The sequence below is a fragment of the Talpa occidentalis genome, unplaced genomic scaffold (assembly GCF_014898055.3).
Source record: "Talpa occidentalis isolate TD23 unplaced genomic scaffold, MPIMG_talOcc4v2.1, whole genome shotgun sequence".
NCBI classification, from domain to species: domain Eukaryota; kingdom Metazoa; phylum Chordata; class Mammalia; order Eulipotyphla; family Talpidae; genus Talpa; species Talpa occidentalis.
In genome coordinates this window covers 20,250,960-20,260,933 of record NW_026555331.1, presented here as the reverse complement: position 1 = coordinate 20,260,933, position 9,974 = coordinate 20,250,960, and the positions used below count along the sequence as shown (strand labels likewise).

The window sequence follows — 9,974 nt, the reverse complement described above, 5'->3', positions numbered from 1 at the left end:
GTCTGGTCACCAAACTTCGTATGTTTAACCATCATACAATTTTAAGTACTCTTCCCAGATTATTAATAGTTGAGGCAATATAGTAAAACTAAATTTGCCATAAATCTTCAACTTGTGCTTCCAGCTACGGAATATGCACTGTTTACATATAAACGTTCTTTGAGTCTTTCTGCTGTGGAGTTGAACATTATTTCTTCATTTATTGACAATTTTGAGAAAAAGGAATGGATCAACTAATTTACCCTCTTGAAAGTACCACAGAAACTCATTGGATTCTAATACTCTCCACATCCAAATACTATGGTACAAACTATGCTAAGAATTAGGGGACTTTCATTCAAGCCTTTGTTTCACCAATAGCCTTTGGGATCTTCAACAAATCTCATTACTCTGAACGTCAGTTTCCCAACTGCAAAACCACCTTTCTTCACTGCAATCATGGTGCATGGGTGTAAAAAGGAAGCCAGAACGACACTGGAGCTAGAAGGACGAAGACGGGAATTTTGTCAGGAGTCACATTACCTTTCACAGATTCAGAATTTCTGAGTCTCAAGTGCTTTTTTGCTGAAAAGTGAGGAGGACAGTACTAGTAACAACTTTGTGGGGCTAAAATGTAGATTAAATTAGGGAATTTTCCTCACATATACACAAAAATGGAAAAAATCACCAGAAATCCTTCTGAACATTGTGGTAACTTTCTATTATACAATAGATAAGGTGTGTTTCCTACATATGGTCCTTTAGGAACGTGTGCTATTTCTTTTTGTCCCAATTCTTTTGTTTCTACTAATGGAAATGGATTTCTGATGAAACTTTCATTTTCTTTCTCCTGACCTTTCTTTCTTTTTTGGTTTCTTTTTGTGGCTTAAAAAATGTCTCCCCTGGTGGCACAGTGGTTGAGCGCTGGGCTGTGAAGCTACCCACAGCCTCTGTAGTGCCGGTTCAATCCCCAGGCCCTGGTGAGGGTCCCACATGGTGCGCAGACCTCTCTTGCCACGCCCACTGCTCCCCTCAGCAGTGTATTTCTCAGTCTGCCTGTTCTGTTCCCCTCTCTGGCTCTGTGAATTCTCTCACCCTCCTGCGCTTCTGACTGTACCCAGTACTTGTACAAACAAATAAATAAATCTAAAAAAATGCATTATTTTAAAAACACTGCTAGCCAGGAATCTTTCCATTCTACATTCGGACTAATACTTCCACAACCTTAAGTAGCTGAAGGCTTGAGTAAGTAGTCACAGTCAGAAAAATTAAGAAAACTGCATGTGATCTTAATTGACAATTTAAGAATATGTTGTCCAAATTCAAATTTTGTTAATGTCTATAATAATATGTATATCTTACATACTTGTGGAAAAACATCAAAAAATTCCCTCAGATATTTTGAGTGGAATGAACAAATACATACATTGCTATTATATGTACCTCATATTTTCATTCAGATGCTATCTACAAAAAGACCAGAATGAATGATAATTTAAGCTATAAAGCTGTATTTAACAAACTGTAAATGACTAGGCTAGTGTAGATAATATTTCCCTTCTAGCCTTCTTTGAATCACTCCATTCCTTACTTTATATAAATATTTACTTGTGTTCTCTTCCATGGGGTGAGAAAAAATGGAAAAGAAAGGTTTTAAATAGCCAAGATAATACGGAAAATAAGGTAGGTAACTCAGGCTTAGTGCAAGCATGTGACCTATTGTTCAAATGAAAAAACTTGAAACAAAAAGGGTACTCTATTAATAATAATGCTAGGAAAATAGGGACAAACCATGCCTCTCTTGGACAAATCAAGATGTATGACTGACCATAGTTATACCAGTTTAATTTCTATCACACTTTCTAACAATCCAAAATACATTCTGTATCCCATCTCTCTCAGAGTCTTCACTATCCTACCTTCAAGGTTCTTTTTTCCCCTGATTTCATGCAATGGCCTCATAGTAGTCTTCTTGCTCACACCTTTCCCACACCATTTCCCTAGCAAAATTTCCCCAGTGATTAAAATGATTAAAGATATACTTTTAAGGATGTTCTCAACTGGGGGAAATTTTGCTTGTCCTGGGAGATTTAGGAATGTCTGGATTCAATTTTGATTTTCACAACATAGGGGCTGCTATTGGCATCTTGAAGATAGAGGCCAGGGATTCTGTAAAAAAAAAAAAAAAATCCTATACATCCAGATAGCACCCCCCCCCACAACAAAAAATTATTTACTCCAAATTCAAAAAGTGCTGGAGTTGAGAAATACTAATTTAAAAAATTAGGATCACATAAATCAGACCACATCATGTCTCTGGTTGAAGCTCTCCAGAAAATATAAAATAAAATTTTTACCACATCAAGATCCCATCCTATCCTGTGAGTTCTACTTGCAATCTCTCAGATACCTAACTCCTTTTAGTCTTACTGTCATTCAGGCAAGGTCTTCCTTTTTGGTTTGGCTGAATCCCAACCAGAGCCTCTGCCTAAAACGCGCTTCTCTTAGGTTTTTGCAAGGTTGGCTTCATGTCACCCTTCAACGCTCACCTAAAATACTACAGTCTTGCAAAGTCCTCTCTGATTACCTTTAAGTGAAATAGCATGTCCTCTCCCACATTTTTGGCCACTTTGTTTTATATTCTGTTATTCTCTCTACAGAACACCTTCTTGAATGAAATTGTTTAGTTTACTTATTTTCCTTTTTTTTTCCTTAATCCATTTCTTCCCACTATAATATAAACTCTGGAAAGCCTAGGGCCTTGTTTGCTTTACTTATTAGATTTCCTGGAGTAGAACTAGTCAGTAAAGAGCAGGCAAGCCATAGATATTTGTCACAAGAAAAATTTTTACAGCAAATAACCCTGATATATTTTACAAAACACACTGGAAATCAGATGTAAGTTTAACTGGGAATTTGAATTCCCAATTGTAGCTTTAATACTTAACAGTAACAAAAATAGTGATGGCACCTCTCATTTATCAAGTGTTTATTGTGGACTAGACACTATGCATAACCTTGTACATTAATTTTCTCGGTTCCTACAACTTCCCAGCTCCCCATCTATACTATAGCTTCACTCAGCATTCTCATTCCCTGTTGGACATGTTCACTATAATCTCTAGAGCCTTATCCATGTTGTGTTTTCCACTTTAACCACTATCTTCCTCTCTAATCTCTCATGGCTATTCAAAGCTCATGTGTAATTTACCTATGTTAAACTGGATTTGGGGTTGTATTCCCATGGTATTTGCCTTTGTCTCCTTCATAGACAAAAATTCTTGCCTCAGAGTTGTAGAATTTATGGATGTAATAGTGGTCCTATATTTTGGTTTACCAATGAATAGATCTCACTATATAGTTTAAATCTCCAAGAATCAAATATTGTGGAAGTGACCAGAATTCAATTTCAAGTGAACTGGGACACAGAATCTATATTTTAATCACTCTTCTGTACTATACATATGGCTATGGACAAAGTACTTAAGCTCTGGACTCTTGTTTTGCTCGTTTATAAAATTCTTAGTGTGATAGAGTTGGGGAACTGGTGGCAGACCAGATGAAATCTGTAGCTCATTTCAGCTCTAACATTTATGAGGTTAAATGCTTGTATAAAAGATGTTTTATAGGTAGAAAGTATTTGACAAGTAGACAAATATATTTATTATTGAATCTAAGACACTCAATGTAAAGACTGGGCAAATGAAATACTTTTGTATATTCAGTGCTGCCCTTTTTCCTGAGCCAATTTTGAAAATGTCCATTCTTTCACTTTTTAGGAATTCTCACTCTTATTCTAATAGCAAAAACAGGTAGGTCTGCTCTTTTTCTACAGGAAAATTGTAGTTCCTTGATAGGTTAAACTCCTTGGCTTTCAAACTCCTTGTTTATCCACTCAGGAAACTGGTTTACTGCCTCACAAAACAGCACACCCATGCGATTAGCACTTAATTATGGCCGAGTCAGTAGCTGAGCATGGGCTCAGGTTGAGTTAACTCACTCAAAATAAGTCTGAAGTTTTTGTTTCATTTGGATTGCAAAGTCACAAAAAGTGACACACATCCACAACAAACCTCAGTTATCCCCAAAGAACATTAAACTTCCACCCATTTCTCTTTCAATGTCAATATAAAACAATTACTTGGATTCTACTATCAAATCCTTCCATGGAAAAAGAAAATAGATTTGAAAGAATTGGCTAGATATTCCTAGACATATGTTTAAATGTAAAAATTGTCTTAATTTGCCAATTAGAAAACCACTGTTAAAAATTTATGGAAGTGGTTAATTGGCTATGATACAAATTGTAACAGACTTTTGGGGTTCATCCATTTTAACTGATTTCACTAACCAATTCCAAATCACAATGAGCATTTAAGATGAAACATGAAATGCATTCCTTTTGTCAGTGGCAGCAGCCAGTATGCCATTAGACCTCTTATAAAATTCTCTTCTAAATCATTGGTTGCTCTGTGTGTCCAACAGAAGACATCAGTAATGATGGTATGTCACTTCTAAGACTAGATCATAAATGACACTGTGGCTCTCTATTTGTTTTCCATGTTGCTCTCTTTGTTATATGAGTAGCTTTGGGGGAAACCAGCTGCCATGTGTTGAAGGGAGGCCTCCATTCAACAACCACAAGGAACTGAAACCTCTTGCCAACAGCCAGGGGAGTCATCTTGGAAGCAGATCCTTTAACTCAAGTCAAGCCTTTAGATGATTGCAGTCCCAGCCAACACCCTGTCTGCAATCTCATGAGACCCACCCAGCTAAGCCGCTTCTGAATTCCTGACCCATTGAAACTATGAGCTAATAAATGTTTATTGTTTTTAGCCACTACATTTTTTGGGTAATTTGTTATGCAGAAGCAGATAACTAGTACTGCAGGATAGGAGGACATTTCATAAAGCCAAAAAAACAGTGATGAAATCCACAGTGGATCACATGTACTAATAAACATTATTTTAAAGGTAGCTTTAAAATACATAGTTTTTAATTTTGCTTTATATGGAAATGTCTGGGGTCTTAATGGAACATTTGATTACTAAAATTAAAAAAAAAAAATGCAGCAAGGGAGGAAATGATTCAGACAAAGGAAACAAAAACAACTGGATGTTGTTTTTGTCCCAATGGAAAAAGCATGTATTATAATAATGGCAATTGGAAAGCAGTAGATTGAAGGATTTTTTTGTGTTTTGGGTTAAGAATAGCGTTTTTCAAATGAAATCTTTAGTGAAACCTGAGAGAGAGTTATAGCTAATATGTCCAAAATTTAGCAGTCTCAGAAAAAAAAAAAAAAAAAAAACCAGAAAAGAAATGAAATAGAATGGGGAAAAGAGAAATTGAATGGGCTTCCCACCCCAAAAATCTTATTCTATAACAATGATTAGAAAAAGTGATAGAAAATATCCTTACATGTTTCCTAATATCCAGGTGATGCTTTCAATATTTTAAGTAAGATCCTTGGTATTATTATAACTATTTTTTTAGATTGGACACTATCATGTTAAAGACATTCTTTCTGGTTTACTAAGAATATTGTTTTCATAATTAGGCATGGGATTCTAGTACTGTTCCTAGACATAAGCAAATAGGACCCCAGCTCTTGTTCCAAGCTTTATAGGGCTTCATTCTGGTCTCTTCCAGTTACCCTATCACATCAGTAAATATACTGCCCATATACTAACTTGAGCAATAACATTTCATTCCTCTGCATTTCCTCTACATTCGCTTTTAGCCACCAAAATATGAGTATTAAAATGTATAAAGTGATAATTTGAGCACCATAAATTGCATATTGGTGCAAAGTAATATAATTTTCTTTTTAAAAAAGTTTCAAGAAATAAAAAAAGAACAGATTCTAAATATCAGGAATAAAAAGAACTAAAATAAATCAGATTTTATTTTTATATCCTGTAAGTGATAACTAATTTAATCTGACATTTTGCCCAGGGTACACGAAGTGGGCAGTAAAAAAAAAAAAAAAAAACTGAATAAGAATAAATAAACAGGCAAATATGAAAGATAATTTGTCATATATAATCTTCATGCAATTATCATTAAATTATTACTTCATATTATTTTACTTTTAATAGTTATATTATCCTCTAACAATCAGAAGAAATTTTAGTCAACTTAATAGTACACAGTGGTAAAATTAAAGTGTATGATTTAAAATTAAATAAATAAATAAATAAATCAGATTTTAAAAATATAAAATAAAAATTAAAATGTGATGTCCTTTATGTAGCTCCAACTGACAGCTTTCTTTGTTCGTTTGCAAACATTTAAATATTAAGATATTTCATATACAATATTAATTTCAGGGTTCTTTTAATAAATTTGATAAAGCAGGACACACAGACCCAAATGAAAAGAATTGGCTGAAACTGGAAGTGAGTCTGTGGAAAATTACTACAACTCAAGCTTATATATGAAAAGACATAAAATGAAACAACAATATAAGTTTTTCCCAACTTTAACATATGGTGTTCTAAAAGGTATCCACATTTTAAATATCTGAAAAATATTTGATATTAACAAGTAGTGAAAATGAAACAAAATCCTCTAAACTATCAATAATAGGAAATAATCAGTTATGCTACAGGAAAAACTCTAAATTTATATTCAGCACAGAAAACCTAAAATCATTATCACATGAAGAAGTGATTAGCATATGCAGCCAGAATAAAGTAGGGGGAAATGTTACAGAAGTATACTAAGCAGTTACATAACAAAAATATTTTTGTCATTTTGGGGAATTTCATGATGTTTGAAATTCACAAATTTTTATGACCTGTAAGTTATTGTGGATTTCATTTGTAGATTCCTCTGCTCATTCTAAGCATTTACTTGTTTTTCAATCACAAATGTTTAAAAACAAAACACAACATATCTGTACAAAGCTTCTTTGAAAAAAATCTAATGTTTACAATAACCTTGGTGGCTACCATTACTATTATTTGGTTAAGGGTTACAGCAAACAAACGTTTAAGTTTGAGAACTAAATACTCCCTGATAACTTATCTTGGGATCTTTGTGCATGGACAACTTTTGCTATGGGCATTAACAACCAGACTTCTTTCCAGGTTGTTAATGATCCTGGTCAACCAGAAGACTTACTTCTGGTTTTGCTTCTGCTCTATTTTACCAGAGTGGGCAAAGGCAGGGAAGACACTTTCTTCTGTATCAAAGACCAAAGACATCAAAACAAAATCTCATTTCCCTTTGGTGAAAAACATAGTCCATCTAACAAATAAGATGAAAAGTTCTGACTGTTCTTTTGCACTGGGTCAGTCCCACAGTTTACAGGAATGGACATGCTCACCAACAGCTGAATTTATTTTATTTAATATGCAACCATGCAGCAGGCACACCTCTTCCCAACCAGTCTCACAAAGAAAGGATAGTGTGATGAAAAGGACCCTGTTCTCAGGGATGTCCACAGACTTCAGGTACTGCACCATGTTCTTTAAATTTACTACACACAAATCTAGAGGGATATATTGCTTGGACTTCTCAATGTTTAGTATTTTGTCCCTGGCACCAAAGAAAATTATAACTGCTATTGGGCTGTCCAAATTGTTTCAATTCCTGATTAACCTTGGGAGCATAATTTTGGCCCATTTGGTACTGTAACTTAAAAATCCACATTTCAGAAAAACTACATTTTCTGACCAGTTTGTCGGCCAGTGTTGTTCCCTACCCATTCTGCTGGGAAGAACACTGGGTGATTCAATCTCTGATGAGCAAAAGCCAAGACAGAGCAGAGAGACTCTGTAGCCCATTGCTTTACACCATATTTACTTTTCAAACATTTTGTTTTCATAACATTGTATTCTTCAAGTGTCCCACAAAACTTGGATCCACCCCTACCAGTTATTGATTGTGAAAGAGAATATAAAAATGAATAGTTACATGCTGGATAGCTCAAAAGAATACAGCGAGTACAGCAAGGCATTAAAGAATGCCTTGGGAAAATTAATGAAGCCATAAAATATTTTAGAAAAATTAATCATCATTGTGATAACTCTACAAAAAACACATAAGAGATGAATATTACTTTCAAGCAATTTTTTTGAGAAAAAAAATAACAAAATAAGTTACACATTCAACATTTACTCTAACTCATTGGAACGTTCATTCATCTTTCATCTACCTATTATCTTTCAAATATGTGGAGATAAAAATTTCAAGGCAGGGTGTATGATGAGACTGTTTTAAATGAATACTATTAGCAAAGTAGAATTACTTTCAGAGAAATAAGGAACCACTTTGCCTGCCCCTCCCTATATCAAATTACAGACAAGAATGAAAAAGCAACGAGAATACAGGAGACAGGGAGAAAGGAAAAATAAAAAGGAAAAATTTCTATGGGTAAATAATAAAGTAGAAAATAAGTTGATAAAAGCAAAAGAACATCCCCATGTCTGATTATGTACACACAACTAATTTTCCCTAAAAATCTTCCAGATGGAGTAAACTGAATCATACTTACATGAGTTGTCCAGTGTCACAAAAACAGTAAACATAACAGAGATAGAATTTAAAGCCAGGTAAGTATGCTGAAAAGTCTTTGCTTGTTCTGGACTCTCATGGCTTACTTTGCTAACTTAGTGTCTAGCAGAATTACTTGTATGGGAAAGATAACTCCTGGCAAGACAGCATTTTAAAAGTTTTCTTTTGATGGAATTCAGAATGAATAATACAATACTTAAGAATCACAGTACAGGGGCCTCTCTGGTGGCACAGGGGGTTAAGCACTGCACTGTGGAGTGGCACATACTTTCTGCAGCACATGTTTGATCCCTGGCTAGGGAGCTACCCACATGGCACAGCAGACCTCTCCTGTCTCACCCACTACTCCCCTCAGCAGTGTATTTCAGTCAGTCTGCCTGTTTTGCTCCCTACTCTGTCTCTGGTGAATCCTCTCACCCCCTGCCTCTCTGGCCTGTACCCCAGCTCTTGTATGCATGAATAAATGAATCTTAGAAAAAAAGAATCACAATATGGATGTAATAAAATACTACTCAGTTATAAAAAAAAAAGAGGAAATCTTGCCACTTGTGACAACAAAGATGAAACTGGAGGGGATTATAGTAATTGAATTAAGTCAGAGGGAGAAAGACAAATATCAGATGATTTCATTCATATGTGTAATACAAAGAAACAAGAAAACAAAGGGATCAGGCAAAAGCACATCAAAACAAATCCTAGAATTTGATGGCAGAATTCAGGGTACCAGAGAGGGTGGGTACAGAATGGGAACACAGTGGGTAATCCGGCTTTGGCGGTAGGCATGGTGTGGTAACATATATCTGAAGAGGTAAGAAACTATATTTCTAAATCATATAAAGTATTATAAACTAATATAAACACCTATATTATCTCAATAAAAATAAAACAATTTTAAAAAGGTGACATATAGATAAGCAAATCCATAATCATTACAAAGCAACTTCATGAACTAAATTTTGGAGGAAGATAAACTTGATGATGAAAGGGTAGGTTCTGGATACAGTTGAGGAAGAAGAGCTGTAACTCCTTAATATGGTCATCTGCATTTTGGTCTACACACACACACATACACACACATACACACACACACAAACACACATCTTCATATATACCTTGGCTATATTCAGAATCTTTGTCATTTCAGCAACTAATTTCTCATTCATTAGGAAGCAAAGTTCATGAAAATGTTTTCTGGTCAGTAGCATCATGATTAAACCACAAAGCATAGGAATCAGGCAGACGGGGATCCATTCCTACCTCCCCACTTACTAACCGTTTAACTTGGATAAGTTCTTAATCTCTGCAAGCCCAAATCTTCTTAGCTCTAAAATGTGGCTAATAATATCTACCTCATAGGGATACTGGAATGAGTAAGTAAGAGCCAGTGTCAAGTACTAACTCAGTACCTGATAACAATAGCCACTACTGACTACAACAGAAGTTCAATTAATATAATGAGAAACAAAACTGACTCA

The 9,974-nt window shown here is 34.9% G+C and overlaps 1 pseudogene; it reads right to left on the bottom strand.

Annotated features, from left to right (window-relative positions):
- Positions 1 to 7,074: 7,074 nt before the first annotated feature.
- LOC119249438 (isoamyl acetate-hydrolyzing esterase 1 homolog) lies at positions 7,075 to 9,707 on the bottom strand (annotated as a pseudogene).
- Positions 9,708 to 9,974: the final 267 nt, after the last annotated feature.